The 17,087-nt window shown below is 40.8% G+C and overlaps 1 long non-coding RNA gene and 1 other non-coding gene across 2 annotated transcripts; both read right to left on the bottom strand.

Moving 5' to 3' along the window:
* Nucleotides 1-869: 869 nt before the first annotated feature.
* trnaq-uug lies at nt 870-941 on the bottom strand. The gene has a single exon. It is a non-coding gene; the product is annotated as a tRNA-Gln (tRNA).
* Nucleotides 942-2,909: 1,968 nt separating this feature from the next.
* On the bottom strand, nt 2,910-3,701 carry LOC122347623. The gene is made up of 2 exons (XR_006251244.1): nt 3,507-3,701; nt 2,910-3,475 (listed from the first exon to the last, which is right to left on the bottom strand). It is a non-coding gene; the product is annotated as an uncharacterized LOC122347623 (long non-coding RNA).
* Between the last annotated feature and the right edge of the window lie 13,386 nt (nt 3,702-17,087).

Below are 17,087 nucleotides of genomic sequence, written 5' to 3'. Positions count from 1 at the left end.
TGACTTAAAATGTTAAGTTGGCTCAACTTTTATTTTTACAGTGTGGATACTTTAATCTGATTTCATATTGAACTGTTTGTTACCTCACCTGAACATGTTTCAATGTGGAATATTTTATTTGTAAATATAATACTTTTATTTCCAGTTATTTTAAGTAACCTCGTAAAGCCAGTGAACTTTTCGATTCTAATTCAAAACCTTGGTTATTTGTTGTTGTTGTTATTATTTTTAACATGGTTTAACAAAAAAGTAATAGATTTACATCTTAAGAGGACGACAGAGATGCCGCTTTTCACTGTTTTTAGATTAAGCAAGCTTTGAATCATTTCCATATGCTTGTCTAGATCATAAAGACAAATTTAGCTAGCAGAAAACAAATTAATTTAATATTTTTAACAATAATTGTTATATTTCCATTTACATCTTTAAAACTGAAAGATGAAAGTCGCGTACAAACTGAGACTGAATATGCATTAAATAAATACGGCTTCCTGAAGGTTATTTCTTTTAGGTTCAGCCTCTGCTCTCGGTGGTTCCTGAGGAAGCCGCACTGTTCATTGTAACATAAATAGACGCAAAGGTCCGTGAAGTTTTCATTTATTTATTCGAAAAGCGTTTCAGGGTGAGTCATGCACAAATGCATTGTTCATGTGAATACAGAATGAGTCACTCTCAAAGGTGGCTTTCCTCGTACTCCACCAGAAGAACGGAGCAGTCCAGGAAGAACCAGCGAGCTTCTGTAGAAGTGTTTTTTCCCACTTTATTGACCTCGGTTTGCGGCAGAACCGCTGGGTTTTGTCCGGCCGGGTTTTCACGATCTTCGAAATCTCAGCGAATTCGTTTAACGACTCGATCTTCGGAAAAGGACGAGGTCCCACCGAGATTTGAACTCGGATCGCTGGATTCAAAGTCCAGAGTGCTAACCATTACACCATGGGACCGACGCGGCAAGAGCGCGAAATAACGCCATGTATAGTTCAATAAGTAATAATTCAAACGTCAAACTGTCGGGTTATGATATATAACGCGTTATAAATAGACACTTTAATGTAATACCGAATGATCACCGTATTAGCTTATGTAGGCTACTTTTTGGTAAAAAAGTTTAGTTTGCCCTAAACGTCTTCAAACAAATGTAATGTTTCCCGAACTCATTTGTCAAACTCAAGCTAATCTCGTTTAGGTTAAATCCCGTCAGCTTTCAGGGGAGATGATTTTGCTCCTCGTTTATTATTCATACGCCGTCAACTCAACCGAGTCGTCTATAATTCATCTCCTCTTCGTCTGAGGTGAAAAGACACGAATAAACGGCGTGAAAGGACTAAGAGGACATGTTTAATTAACAAAAATACACCGACGGTTTGGGTTTTTAACGTCCCGCTAACATCATAAATGTTTCAAAACATTATTTTTTCCCTCTTTTCTCTGTTTTTTGCAGCATTTGAACTTTTAAACGAGCGCGGTTCTACTGAAGTTACTCGAAGAAGAATGTTCTTTAGAACGTTGGTGAAGCTCTTCAGAATGTTAGCCAAAGTTCTGAGAACGTTCGCTGGAATAGAATAGAATAGAATTTACTGGGCTAATCAATCAACCAACCAACCAACCAACCAACCAATCAATCAATCAATCAATCAATCAATCAATCAATCAATCAATCATATAGCGCTTTTAACAACACAGGTTGTTTCAAAGCACTGAACAGTGTAAAGCAGAAGAAGACAATGATAGGGATCTGTTCCTCAGAGACCTCTAGTTTTCTAATGGAAACTACATGTTGTTGAATCTGCTTTATTTACTCAGTTTTACAGCGTTTGCTGTTTGTGTCGAGCGTCTTTGGGCTCGGGCGTTCCGTCAAGATGTTTTCAGCTTTGTCGTGATTTATTCACGACATCTGCGGCGCAGAGCTGGAGAAAAGCTCTCCGGTCCAGACTATCACCAGCAGATGGAGGCAAAAACCAGGAGATCCGATTCAGCTCAGTCTGGGAAGAATCGGTAACCTTTTGACCTCCTGAGGGATCCAGATGCAGGACACATGTCGGTGGTAGCCGGACGTCTTTGTTGTTTTCCAAGAACAGCTACCTGAATACGTCGTAAGCGAAGTTAAGTTTACGTTAAGTTCTTTGGTTGTGAACATTCGGTTATTGTTCAGGGCTTGGAACGTTCCAAACCAGTAGAAAGAACTAAACTAAGACTTAGCTTCAGAAAAAACATGTTTCGTTGAACGGTGTACAGTAATCTGAGAACGTGAAAATAAAGTCCCACTAACTTACTGGAGAAACATTTGGTTCGTCAAAGATCTGAACGTTCTCTGATAGCTGGAGCGGGAAATAAATATAATTTTAAAGCACTGAATATTATCAAAATTGCGTGGGAACGTTTTCTTTTTGTGATTATAACATTGTTTAAATGTTACTAAAACATTCTACTAACTATTTTCATCCAAATTGAATATTCTAAAAATGTTAAAATTGTGTTTAAAACGTTATTTAAAAGTTACTCAATTAGTTCTTACGGTGTTCTACTGACTTTCTTGTCGTAATTTAAACAAAAACATTTTTCTCTCAACATTTTTAAAATCGTTTGTCAGAAAAACATATTACTTTAAGAACTTTTTATACGATTTTTAAGTAATGTTAATGAAAGTGGCGAGACCAGCGCCATTACTTCAAATGTCGACATTTAAAAATGCTGAATAATAATAACAATAATAAAAGCATTTCAATCCATATTAATTTAGCAGATGCATTTTTCCAAGTGACTTAAAACTATTATATAAATAAATATACTCAACATTACGGAGCCAACAATATTAGCTATGTTTGGTTTTTATTCTAAAACTTTAACTGTATTTCTTTTCAGATTTTTGCAAACTTTTCTGCTGAACAACAAAAACACATTTCAGCCAAAAATGCTTTTTGGAGGTTTTTTTTAATGAACTGAATGTTATTTTCTGTCCACTTTTAACCTTGCAAAAATACACAAACATTTTAATGAGAGAAAATGGCTTTTAAAATATCCAGAAATAATGGCATGAATAAAAAGCAACATCTGTTTGCACGAACAATGCTAAAATGTTTACTGGAAAACGAAAACATTTTGCTTCGTTCACACGGTGCATCTGGCGGATTGACCCAAAAGAAGTCGCGCTGCGTTCAGGGCTAGAACCCAACACCCTGCTGTCGCTAGCAGACGCTCCGGACCTGGGATGTTTGGTTCTGAGGTCAGAGCACTTGAACGTGACGCATAAGAGTTCATCTCTTCTGGGGTCATGTGTGACGTTGACTAATGATCTTCACATCTGACACAACACACAGACGAAGAGGTGTGTGTGTGTGTGTGTGTGTGTGTGTGTGTGTGTGTGAGACTCTGTCATCAGCTGATGTCTAACTTTAGTCCAGATCCTCATTATCCTCCTTAATCTCAACATTTACCTAATTACTGTTTCCTAGACCACTGATTAAGATGGATTAACAACCTTAGAAACACACACACACACACACACACACACACACACACACACCAAGCATATCATTAACAGAAACTCAACATGAGAGCAATAAGCCGTCTTTCATCTTTCAATCATCTATCATCCATTAATCCATCCATCTTTCCATGCATCCATCTATTCATCCATCCAGACATATTTCTTCCATCTTTCTATGCATCATCGCTAACATCCATCCATCGTTCTTCTATCCATCCATCCATCCATCTTTCTTCCATCGTTCCATGCATCCATCTATCTATCCATCCAATCAGACATATTTCTTCCATTCATCCATTCAAACCCTCCATCCATCCATCCATCCATCCATATATATATCTTCCATCTTTCTATGCATCAACATCTAACATCCATCCATCTTTCTTCTATCCATCCATTCATCCATCATCTATCCATTCATCTATCCATCTTTTTTCCATCTTTCCATGCATCCATCTATCTATCCATCCACCAGACATATTTCTTCCATTCATCCATTTAAACCCTTTATCATCCATATTTCTTCCATCTTTCCATCCATATATATTCCATCTTTCTTTTCTTTTACATCATTGTCTAACATCTATCCATTTTTCTTCTATCCATCCATTCATCCATCATCTATCTATTCATCCATCTTTTTTCCATGCATCCATCTATCCATCCATCATCCATATTTCTTCCACCCATCCACCCATCCCCATCAGTGGGTGGTAGTGTTGGGTCTGTGTTGATCTCTCAGAACTACAGTACCCACAATGCTACTTTAATGGAGACACTGGAGGAAGCCATGCGGCTAAAAGCAGGCAAACACTACAGCCAGTGTCCAGCCAGACTCTCACACGAAGACAACGGCATTCATCCGCCTTCTAACACATCCCTTTTGCTCAGATTTTTAAACAGCATTTCATATAATTCGATAGACAAACCAATCCCAGAATGCATTCTAGATCTAACTGAAAAAAAACACAGGACAGACGGGTGAAGGAAAGGTTGTCTGGTAATACTTTCCTGTCCAACAAAAGTATGAGGCATCTTGTAAAGCTATTTTTTTTTTAAATTGTGTCAAGGAAAATTGCATAAAATAATATGAAATAATAAAAACGTTGTTAATCGGTTAAATAAAATCAGTTGTTATATCTTATCGGTCATTTAAATTAAAATCAGATTTAATTATTTTTTTAAATCTGTTGAAAAAAATAAATTAAAGATATGTACAAAAGAGCTTTCATGCACACAGCTGAACTAAAGTTTTTAGAGTATCGTGTTATATATTTATGTCTAACTCTTATTTGCACAATGTTTTCAGTGACGCATTTAAAGCTTTAATTTCATTTGAGGTTATTATTGAGTTTATTATTTAAATGAGTGATCTGATTGGTTCCCGCATACGTTCAGGTCACGAGTTTGTGTCTGAGTGCATGCATTGTTTACAGGTCAAAGGTCAGTGGGCCATCAGTGGATCGTACGGGTCACTCGATCAGAAATCTTTCTTTCTCATTGCGAAATCTTTCGCGAGCATGTCCCGGTCTGCGCGCCACGAACGAATCAATGAAAATCAACGAAAACCGCCGTGCCGTCGACGGTTCGTCTGGTGAAGTGTAAAAAGAAATAAAGAGTGCCTCTAAATGTCCAGAATACGGTCAGCGCGGACACACGGCTCGTTTGAAATACTGCCAGATCAGCACTTTCCTGAGCGCCGCGTTAGCGAGGGTCTTTGGCAAACAAGCGTCCGGTTGACTGCAGGGTTAATCTGTGTCTGGAGTTACATAAGAGCCGCTTCCACACACACACACACACACACACACACACACGCACGCAAAAACAGCAGGCCGGTCGAAAGTCTGAAGACTCTGTGACGGGGCCTTGTGACACAAATAACCCCCGAGCGGTCAAACATTGACTCTGATTTAGAGTCGGGGGGGAAACCTGACCGCCGGGCAAGAAAAGCCCCTCACTGTCCTCACAGAGCGCTAGTATTAATAGAGCGGCCGATGTGCGTCATTACGCTGCAAAAATTAAAGGCATTAAGAAACCCACACGAAGGAGAGAAAGCCGACAGAGTGCATTCTGGGAGTTTCATTAGATATACGTTCTTATAACATTGAGGGCATTTTCTTAAATCGACGTAGCACGCGGGTATTTCTGCGTCCTTGAGACTTAAGGAGCATGCATGAATACAAGAATATAAATCTAGAAATGCATATGCAGGCGAACACTTCAAAATATGTGTAACGCGCACAAGTATGCTATGCAAACAAAAACTCTTATTTTGTATGCAACTGACAATTCCGTAGCATTCGAAAACCGGACATTGTAACAAAATAATCCTTTACGATTTAACGCTTGAACGCTGTTTTGCTCGCCAAGAAAACGCTGTAAAGCAATGCATTGAGCTTTAAGTAAATGTCTAATTGCATTAGAAAACTGCAAGTTTAACATTCAAATATTTGGGTTGAATACAAAGAACGTGGCAGAAGACATTCTTAATTAACGTTATTTCTCACAACAAAAATATTCGAGATTTTTGCGCTTCGCCGGCTGTAATTTAAAAACGGAGTCTGTCACCCAGGATGTGTTTCATTTCGTCCAGATGTTGCTCTTGAATGTGAGTGAGTCACGAGTGACGGATTCTTCTGCCTGATTAAAACCAGTCTTCTAACCCGTAAGGTCAGGTGTCACCAGCGTCTAACCACGGCTCTACAGTACACAGAAACTGGCCAAAGCCGCCCAAACTCGATCTTCTCTTCCATTTAATACAATATAAACACCAGCGAGTCCTGAGCATTTCCTTATTGAGCTTCCTGTATCTGCACGTGTGCCTAAACGCGCGTAACTTGCTTCGATGAATATAAAGCTAAAATCTGCTGTGACCCTGAGATGAATTTTTGTGAGGCGCTTTAAAAAAACTGTCCCGCGAAGCAATCGTGAAAAAAGCGTATGAAAGCATTCCCAGAGCCGGGCCCCGAGAGTAGCCTACAGAAAATTACATTTTATTCGTGATCTATTATATCGATGGGCCATGGTAATTATACGAAAGCGCAATATTAAATAATCGGTAGATATCATTTTCCGAGCTTGTCGTTCTTTGGCTCAGCGCCAGCCTAAACATCGCTCGTCAAAGGGTTAAACCGATCGCGTTTTGGGGGACGGATTCAACATGGCGGTTTTGTGGCAGGGCCATCGTTAGCTGACTATCGTCGTTCTCATTATTTCCACAGAACTCTATCGATAGCGACCAGTAACGCATTACAAGTGACGCAAGCTATGTAATCGGATTACTTTTTTCCAAGTAACTAGTAAAGTAACGCATTACTTTTTTTTTTTCGTTAGTAAAGTAACGACTATCGTCGTTCTCATTATTTCCACTGAACTCTATCGGTAGCAAACAGTGTTGAAAGTAGCGCATTACAAGTGACGATGTTATGTAATCGGATTACTTTTTTCCCAAGTAACTAGTAAAGTAACCATTACTTTTTACGTTAGCTGTCTATAGTCAGCGATCGGTGTTGAAAGTAACACATTATAAGTGACGCAAGCTATGTAATCGGATTACTTTTTTTTCAAGTAACTAGTAAAGTAACGCATTTTTACGTTAGCCGACTATCGCCGTTCTCATTATTTCCACTGAACTCTATCGGTAGCAAACAGTGTTGAAAGTAGCGCACTACAAGTGACGATGTTATGTAATCGGATTACTTTTTTCCAAGTAACTAGTAAAGTAACGCATGACTTTTTACATTACAAGAAATATATTTCAAAAAAGTAATGCTAGTCAATTTTTAATTTTTTTCCCCATTTATTGACTGACGTGTTTTCTGTCGCCACGTTGCATTACTTTCCATAAAAGTAAAGTGACCAAGTAATGTAATGGGTATATAATTTCGTAATACAAATAAGCTTCTGTTTCATAAACGGCTTAACATTGTTTACCTCAGCCTACCTTTTGGGTGCTATTATATTCCAATATCATTATGAAAAAATAGAGCAAACTAGTGTTTAAGTTAAGGCGGGTTTCATTTATTTCTAAAAAATAATTTTGTACGCCCTCAAACCTCACATGCTTTTGATTCACTAAAAAGAACCGGCTCATAAGAGTCATTCGTTTCTAAATTAGGTCACACAGTATTTTTGATTCATAACAAGAGTAGAATCGGTAAGATTCACTTGTTCTAGCATCGAACAACGATCGATTCGCGATGTCAGGTAAGATATTGCTGTTATCCTAAATAAAAAACACCAATGGCGATTTCGGAATCGGACCGCAACGTTTGATGTTTCTAATTCACTAAAAGAACCGAGTAATGCGAGTCATTTTTAATTAAACATCGTAGTCGCTAAAAAGAACCGACTCGTTTGGATCGGCCGCTCCAGAAATCGACGCTGGTTTCAGTTCATCAAAAAGAGTCGTTTGGTCGTGAAACGGACACCGTTAGTTTTTGTGTCTAGTTTACTTAGGGAAATTGTGGAAAATTAGCTTTATTTAATTACAATAAATACAAAATTCACATTCATTGGCCGCGCTGCGTGTGTTTGATTCACTAAGAAGAACCGGCCGGTGAAGAGTCACTTGGCGGTGAATCACTCTAGTCTAGTTTGCAAACGAAAGTCGTACAGAAATTCATTCAATGTTATTTTTTTTTATATGTAACGTAATTCAACATAAAATTCGCTTAACTGGGCAAAGGTACGATTTCCTGAATCGGACCACACCGCTCGCTCTGTGCGTTTTTGACTCACGAGTCATTCGTTCGTGAATCGGAAACGAATCGATGCGCGTTCCTGTTGTTTTCAGGGGCCTGTTGTTTTCAAAGCGGTCGATAGGACTTCGTGTGTGATTGTGCATGGCCTCGCAATAACCGTATGCAAGTGAAAAAACGCCGGCGCTCAAAGCGATTCGTGACCCTTCCGTATAATTATTCTGCGCTCGCCTAACACCGATACGCTCCAAAATAATGCCAGGAATCGGCCTTTGATTCAGCTGGTAAACATGCATCATGCACAGCGTTCGTTTTTAGCCCGATGCGCTGAAGTAGTGTCCGTTTCGGGTGTGTGCGGGTTTATATCTGTATTTGGCAGCAGCCGGCGCTGCTTCAGCCGTCTCTCGGTCTCTGTCATCTCTTAGATAAGTGTCTCTGCGTCTGCTCTTTTGGGCCTGCTTTACCATGCCATTTTTCCAGGGCAGCGTCTTCGGGCGTTTGGCAAAGGAGTCCTGTTATTTTCTAAGTTTAGCTCTGGCAGACGAGACTTGATTCTTTGGTCCTGACGATTCGACTCTTTTTCTTCTTCTTCTTTTTTTTTTCTCTCGAGCTCAAGTCAATACAGAACAATAGAAAGACGTGAAGTCCCCCTGCGCAGGCCCCGGAGCACGCAGACAGCCGACCACCGTCCTGACACACGAAACTGTTTGGAAAAAACGTGGCTTTTTTTCGACAGAAATCGATCATTTAAACCAGAAAGGATGCATCCGTTTCAGGATAAATGCCGTCCTGAACTTCCTATGCGCGTAATAAAAAAATAAAATGCATCACGGTCAGAGTTGCATCAACTCTTTTCAGCAGCGACGGGCAGATCCTTTCCTATCTGCGTTTAGAAACGCCTCGCTTTTCGCTATCGTACTCATTACATCAGTCATAAAAGCCTGGTTTATCAGAACAAAAACCTCTTCGTTGAGTGGAAGCCGCTCGCCTCGCACGTCATTTCCCGCTTCCGCGAAGGTTTCTTTCCCCGAGAAGGTTCTCGCGGGCTGCCGCGACGGAGCGTCTCGAAGGCTCTTCCCTCCGGATGATGAGCACGAAGACGGACAGACGATGGCGGCGAACCCCCGCCGCGACGGCCCTTGATTATAAATGAACATGAGCGGTCAGGCGGCGCTGCTGTTGACCTGTTTACGAGAGGAGAGGAGCGGGGACGGTACATCGCGTGCACAAGAGAACATTTGAAGGCTTCCGCTGGAAATCACGCGCAGAATTAGTGCGAACGCATGCATGTACCGAAAGAGCCGCCCATGATATTAAACACGCTCTTCCTGAGAGACGCTGTGTGTGTGCCGTTGGAGGAATTGTTTAGCCTCCCAAAGAAACGGCATTTGCTGAGCGTTCAGTCATCTGCAGGCCTCCTGAGGCGCAGGCCAGCAATGCAAGTGAATGGGTGCCGTCAGAGCGAGAGTCTAAAACGCTGATTGAAACATCACGATTGTCCACGGCGCCGGTTAACATCCGGAGGAAGGCTAATGCATTTATATACCATATATACACCAAATGCTGTAGCATTAAGTAAAAAAAAAAGGCATTTAAATACGCAGATGTGACGCTGCTGTTTTCGCGTTTAGAGAAACACTGCTTTCGAGTGCAATAACACGGCGGTCTTAACAGCAAGCTGTCAAAATAAAAGATCGGCAGAAACCGTGACGGAAACATTAAAGTAACGTTAAAAAAACACCCCAAAAAAACTGTTAAAATATTGTTTGTAAACGCGTTCCAGGAAAGGTTAAACGGTAAGACGGTATTTCTGGGGGCAAACAAATCAGTAAAAAAAGATTAATTGGAGATGCTTTTCATTACTAATATTGGATGGAACCGCTCAAATGGGGTTCAGAAAATTAACAGAAAGCAGAATTTGGTTTAGAACAACAACAAAAAAGGGGCATTTTTGTAAATATATTGTTGTTTGATATTTATAGTTAATTTTTTGTGATTCACAGAAAAATTCCTGTGCATTATTGTGATGTTTTTATCAGCCGTTCGGACTCTCCTTCTGACGGCACCCATTCACTTACAGTACCGAGAAAAAAAGTCGCTGGCAGAGTTTATAGGCCAAAAGCTGGGGTCGTGCCCGGATGAAAAACCTCGCCGACTTTACACAACTTTATTTTGTTCTCAATCGCTCCTTTTTAATTCAGTTCTTCATCTACGGCTTTCCTCTTTCTGAGCTCGAGTGTATTATTCTTTCAGTTTGTATTACATATTTCATTTTATATTTGGGACATTTCATTAGCGCCACGTTGTCTCTGACCTCTCCCGGTGAGGGGATTTTTTCAAGACTTTCAAGGCACTTCCTTTCACGGTTCTGCTTTCAGTTACGGACACCAACACGTCAGTCGAACCTCCAGCCGTGACGTCTGCAGAAAATCCAGTTCCTCCGTACTCACTCCAGCGTTTCATCAAAGCTCTTCTCTTCTCGCTCCCACACCGTGTTTGTTTTTCCAGCTGGATGCAGGAGTAGGATCCCAGTGCACAGATGTCCTCCTGTACAGAGAGAGAGAGAGACAGAGAGAGAGAGACAGAGAGAGAGAGAGAGAGAGAGAGAGAGAGAGAGAGAGAGAGAGAGAGAGAGAGAGAGAGAGACAGAGAGAGAGACAGAGAGAGACAGAGAGAGAGAGACAGAGAGAGACAGAGAGAGAGAGAGAGAGAGAGAGAGAGAGAGAGAGAGAGAGAGAGAGAGAGAGAGAGAGACAGAGAGAGAGACAGAGAGAGAGAGACAGAGAGAGAGAGAGAGAGAGAGAGAGAGAGAGAGAGACAGAGAGAGAGAGAGAGAGAGAGAGAGAGAGAGAGAGAGAGAGAGAGAGAGAGAGAGAGAGAGAGAGAGAGAGAGAGAGAGAGAGAGAGAGACAGAGAGAGAGAGAGAGAGAGAGAGAGAGACAGAGAGAGAGAGAGAGAGAGAGAGAGAGAGAGAGAGAGAGAGAGAGAGAGAGAGAGAGAGAGAGAGAGAGAGAGACAGAGAGAGAGAGAGAGAGAGAGAGAGAGAGAGAGAGAGAGAGAGAGAGAGAGAGAGAGAGAGAGAGAGAGAGAGAGAGAGAGAGAGAGACAGAGAGAGAGAGAGAGAGAGAGAGAGAGAGAGAGAGAGAGAGAGAGAGAGAGAGAGAGAGACAGAGAGAGACAGAGAGAGACAGAGAGAGAGAGAGAGAGAGAGAGAGAGACAGAGAGAGAGAGAGAGAGACAGAGAGAGAGAGAGAGAGACAGAGAGAGAGAGAGAGAGAGAGAGACAGAGAGAGAGAGAGAGAGAGAGAGAGAGAGACAGAGAGAGAGAGAGAGAGAGACAGAGAGAGAGAGAGAGAGAGAGAGAGAGAGAGAGAGAGAGAGACAGAGAGAGAGACAGAGAGAGACAGAGAGAGAGAGAGAGAGAGAGAGAGAGAGAGAGAGAGAGAGAGAGAGAGAGACAGAGAGAGAGAGAGAGAGAGAGAGAGAGAGAGAGAGAGAGAGAGAGAGAGAGAGAGACACAGAGAGAGAGAGAGAGAGAGAGAGAGAGAGAGAGAGAGAGAGAGAGAGAGAGAGAGAGAGAGAGAGAGAGAGAGAGAGAGAGAGAGAGAGAGAGAGAGAGAGAGAGAGACAGAGAGAGAGAGAGAGAGAGAGAGAGAGAGAGAGAGAGAGAGAGAGAGAGAGAGAGAGAGAGAGAGAGAGAGAGAGAGAGAGAGAGAGAGAGAGAGAGAGAGAGAGACAGAGAGAGAGAGAGAGAGAGAGAGACACAGAGAGAGAGACAGAGAGAGAGAGAGACAGAGAGAGAGAGAGAGAGAGAGAGAGACAGAGAGAGAGAGATTTTGATTTTGCAAAAATTTTTATTACAAACCACAATAACAATTATCAAGACAAAAAAGCAGTACACAACAAACCTACAAACAAAACACTAGAGAATCTTCAGACAAAGTGCACAAAGCCCCATGAATGCACCAGATTTGTTCAAAAGTCACCAGATCGTACATAGCTTTATAAAAGTGAAAATCAACCCAATACCCTGGACTTAACAAAAGCCAGGAAACACACGAGAACGTCATCACTAGAGCTTTGTTCAATTCTGTTTTTCCGGCTAATGTAAACAGCCAACTTTGCTTGTCCTAAAAATAAAATTTAACAAGTGACAGATAGCACGTTTCTTCCTGGAATATTTAAAACCCAAAATAAAATTTTCACTTAAGAAGGTTTCATTAAACCTACAAAAAGAGCTCATTTAGCTTCACAAACAGGGTTTTAGCCTAAAACAGTCCATGAAAGCATGAAAAACAGTTTCTCTTTTGGAGACAGAAAGGGCATTCAGGACCCACTCCTGGGTTCATCACTGAAATAAAAGAATTAACGGCAATGGCACCATGCAAAACCCTCCATTGTATGTCACCTACTCTCTTTGACAATGGTGGTTTATACAAAGATCTCCATTCGGGTTTTACATCACTGCTCAACTTTAAAACAGAACGCCATGGTGTGTCAATTCTGCTACCAATAACTTTCTTGTTAAAAACCAGAACACAAGCTTTGTACAAATTTTTGCTTTAAACTTGACAAGAAATCTAATAATAGGGAATCACGTGAAAATAAAAACTCTTTGTACTCTCATCAAGCATGGGTTGTATTAAAACAAACAGGGAAAGAATCCCCAGGATCAGGGCATTAACCCTGCAAAAAAGTCCTTTAACATGTGTTCTTCTTCAGCAGTAAAACATGTTCTTAATTTGGTCAAAAATTGGGTAAAAAGAGCGAACAGATCTGATGCCCAAAAACTTGGAAGCTGTCTCCACCTGTCCAAAAAAGATCCAGTTAGTGTTAATAAATGTCCCAAAGTAAAAACCTTGGCTTTCAGAAGGGAAGTGCTGAAACCGAGTAGACTGCATCGTGAAGCAACGTCCAGACGGGCTCCATGTATCAAAGGCTCCTGCAACAACCAGTAGAGTGAGGAGAAGTTCTCAGTCTTATAAATATGAAAAAACTCCATACTTTGAAGAGGTTACGATAAAAAACAGGCAGTTCTGATACATCCAGTTTAGCAGGATCCATTAAAAAAGTGCTTTTATCGAGCCCAAGGCCTCCAAGTGTTCGTAAAATAACGCAACTAACTGTCGCCAGCTGCAGTCCGTTGAGCCATCTAAAAAGCTTTGTAGAAACCGTAAACGGAAAGCAGCCATTCTACTTTGCAGGTGAATAACACCTTGCCCACCTTCATTTTTGGGGAGATATAAAATACTCTGTGGGATCCAATGTAGTTTGTCCCAAAAAAAATTAACAAGAAAGGCTTGAATTTTAGCTAAAAACTGTGGAGAGGGATCTACACAGGCCAGCCTATGCCAAAGCGAAGAAGCAACAAGATTGTTAATGATGAGAGTCCTCCCTCTATAGGACATATTTGGCAACAACCAATTCCATTTATCTAATCGGCCTTTGACCTTTTCCTGCACCCCTTCCCAATTTTTCTGTAAAAACTCATCATCCCCCAAGTAAACTCCCAAATATTTTATACCTCCCCTTCTCCAACACAACCCATCAGGAAGACGAGGTGGCCCATCAGACCACTGACCCAGTAAAACCGCATCACTTTTTTGCCAGTTAACTTGAGCAGAAGACAGTGTTCTAAAATCTTCAAATAAGTTAAGCAAAGACTGTGCATCGCTTCCTTTGCTTATGAACACTACAATGTCATCAGCGTATGCTGACAAACAAACATTATTATTAAAACTGGGAAAACACAAGCCACATAACTTGTTTCTTATTTGTTGAAGTAAAGGCTCTATGGCCAAAGAGTACAACATTCCAGAGAGGGAACAACCTTGTCTAACACCCCTCAGAACCCGGAAAGGAGCGCATAACCCACCATTAATTTTCAGTGCACTCTCAACGTCACAATAGAGCACTTTAATCATGTCCACAAAACTCTTTGCAGAAACCAAAAGCTGCCAAAGTATTCCAGAGATAAGAGTGCTCAACTCGATCAAAAGCCTTCTCTTGATCTAAGGATAACAAACCACAACTCAGATTTAAAAATTTAGAAATATGAAAAATGTCTCGAATTAAGGAAATATTATCAACTATAGATCTACCGGGTACACAATATGTTTGGTCCGGATGGATGACCTGCTCCAACACTCCAGCCAGTCTAGTAGCCAAAACTTTGGAAAGCAGTTTGTAATCGCTGCAAAGAAGTGAGACAGGCGCCAGTTTTGACATCAGTGAGGTCCCCTTTTTGGAATCAGAGTGATAACCGCCTCCGACAACTCAAAGGCAACCTGCCCTCTGTCAAGCTATCGCTGAGTACCTCAAGCAGATCATCTCCCAGCTCTGACCAGAAAGCCTTATAAAAGTCGACCGGGAGGCCATCCACTCCTGGTGCCCTCCCAGACTCCATGCTTTGCAAGGCCTTGAAGAGCTCTTCCAGGGTCAACACTCCTGAGAGGTCAAAGTTAGCCTCTTCTGAGACTTTCGGCAAATTATCAAAAAAGACACTTTCTCTGCGCCATGCCCTGAATTAATCTCACTTCTGTACAGGTTCTGATAAAACATAACTGCTCTCCTATACGGATATCGGCAGGATCAGACAACAACACTCCATCCTCAGAGCGAAGTGCATAAATAAAACGTTTCTGCCCATTCTTTTTTTCCATGCTGAAAAAGTATTTAGAAGGTACATCCATCTGATCGATACTTTGGAAACGTGAACGGACTAAAGCCCCCTGTGCTCTACTCCCCAGTAGATCTGTTAGTTGTGCTTTCTTCTTAGAGCAGGCTTCTAAATGCCTAGCTTCACCACTAGACTGGGCTAGATTATGACACTCAATAATTTCTTTTCTAACGATTCTAAGGACAGAAGTAGCTCTTTAGTAACGTTGTGAGTGTACTGCTGCGAAAAACTGCTTAATTTGAATTTTACCGAAGTCCCACCACTGTTGTACTGAATGAAAAGAGCCTTTTGTTGCTCTGAAGCTTTCCCAGAAAAAACTAAAAGATTCTTTAAAAAAATTGTCATTTAACAGTTTAGTGTTAAAGTGCCAATATGCACTCTTATGTTTTACTGAACACAAAAAAAAATTACAATGCACCATGCTGTGGTCCAAAAACCAACCGGTGTGATGTAACACTTATTAAAAATGTTAAGATGATGATTAAAACTGTAAAACCTATCCAATCTTGCCGAAGAGATAATATTATCCCGTATGAACCCAAGTATACTGTCTCTCCTTGCCATTTAAAGATCTCCAAATATCACATAATTCATATTTTTTATAAAATGGATAAGACGATTAACGTGAAGCTAAGTGAGGTTCAACATGATTCCTGTCTAAATTTAGCTCTGTGCAATTAAAATCACCACCTAAGAACAGAAATTCTTCAGAACAACAATTTTGTAAGGTGGAAGATAGTAAATCTAAAAACTAACCTTTCAACCGTACAGTTGGAACATACACACAAATAAAAACAAAAAACATAATTCTAAAAAACAGCTCTGACTTTTAAAAGCCTACCTTTAACAATTTCATCAATCACATATGATACAGGACTGAAATTCTTTGCTGAATAAAATAGCCACTCCTCCACTAACTGAAGTGTTGTGACTTAACACAGAAGTGCCATCAAATTCCTTCATCCAATCAACAGCATTGTTCAGGTCACTGTGAGTTTCTTGTAAAAAAGTGACATCAATGTTTTTCTGTTTTATTGTTTCATATATTAATGCTCTTTTCTAACATTCCTTTGCGCCATTGATATTAAAAGTGGCTAAATGTACTACACTCATAAAATAAAAAAAAAAAAAAGAGCAAAGACCAGTCCTGCTCCTAAGATTAACCCGTGTCATTGTCTAAAGCAATGTTAAGACTCCTCACAATTTTCTTTAAACGATACACTTCTTTATTTGTGAATGAACCTTCTACCATTAGACTTCTTGCTTTATCAACAAACTGTTTTAAGTCAGGAAAATATTCCTGCACTCGCACACCTCTCTTGTTTTTGGTTGATCTGAGAAATAATTTGATATCTTCAAGCTCATAGCTCCGTCCAATAACCTCATTCTGAGAAAGTGTCACACTGGAGTCAGAAGACTTGTATCGCTCTCAGTCTCCAGATCCTCATCGTCATGCATTTCTATTTTTTTGCTTACTTTAGCATCTGGTACTTCATTACTTTTTCTTTCTTTTTGGGGCATTTTAAAAATGGCTTGTTCTTCTTCCATTCCACAGCACTTAGCTATTTCACACATTTTCTGAAAATGCTCTGCACTATTCTCTGAAACCCTGTCAGCTTGTCCATCTCCAGTTTTGCCCATGTCACATTATCTGCGTCCTTACGACCCTCATCCGAACGTATCTCGGCGTGTGTCGGCGCGACCGCTCCTCCACCGTCTCACTGGAAGAGGCCGGAGGAGACGCTGCCGCTGCCGGTGCCACGAGCCCTCTCCTCAGGGCTCCCTCAGCCTCACCGCTAACCCCCGCAAGATCACCACTCCCGGAGCGCCCTCCTACATTCCTTTTCCTTTTCTGCAATTATTTCTGGACAATTTCGCATTAGATGACCAAAAAGTCCGCAGCTAAAACACTTCATCTTAGCGGTGGTCACAAAAACAACATAATCAAAATCACCAATTCGAAAATTTAAAGACACATCCAGATCAGCATCATCATTAATGATCATGTATGCAAACCGCCTAAAAGAAACAATATGTTTCAACAGAGGAGAACTACAGTTGATCGGGATCTTTTAATGGGTGAAACCAGCTTCTCCGTACCGGGATAAAGCTTGGGTTAAATAAGATCACTCACAAAAGGTGGCACATTAGATATGGTGACTTTCTTTAGCAGGTAGAGAGAGGGGGGAAGAACGGGGATGAGTTCTCCTTTAACGATTATACC

Source organism: Puntigrus tetrazona, chromosome 6 (genome assembly GCF_018831695.1).
Source record: "Puntigrus tetrazona isolate hp1 chromosome 6, ASM1883169v1, whole genome shotgun sequence".
NCBI classification, from domain to species: Eukaryota; Metazoa; Chordata; class Actinopteri; order Cypriniformes; family Cyprinidae; genus Puntigrus; species Puntigrus tetrazona.
Note: the sequence above shows the minus strand (reverse complement) of the source record. Positions and strands in the feature narration are given on the sequence as shown.